The sequence below is a fragment of the Tarenaya hassleriana genome, unplaced genomic scaffold, assembly GCF_000463585.1.
Source record: "Tarenaya hassleriana unplaced genomic scaffold, ASM46358v1 Cleome17, whole genome shotgun sequence".
In the NCBI taxonomy this organism is placed as follows: domain Eukaryota; kingdom Viridiplantae; phylum Streptophyta; class Magnoliopsida; order Brassicales; family Cleomaceae; genus Tarenaya; species Tarenaya hassleriana.
Window position 1 is genome coordinate 1,698,518 of NW_010965122.1, and position 220 is coordinate 1,698,737.

Genomic DNA, 220 nt, shown 5'->3' on the forward strand with positions numbered 1-220 from the left:
GAATCATTAAACGCGTCGGTGACACATCACCAAACGCGACGGACTTTCCGTCGGTAACATAAAGCAAATTATTCAGCGACGGACTTTCCGTCGTAATTGTGCGTTTCCCGAAAAACTCTGCAAGATCTGAACCGTGCGACGGAATTTCCGTCGGTATGTGGTCGGAATCTCAGACCGTAGGCGACGGAATTTCCGTCGTAATTGTGCGTTTCCCGAAAAA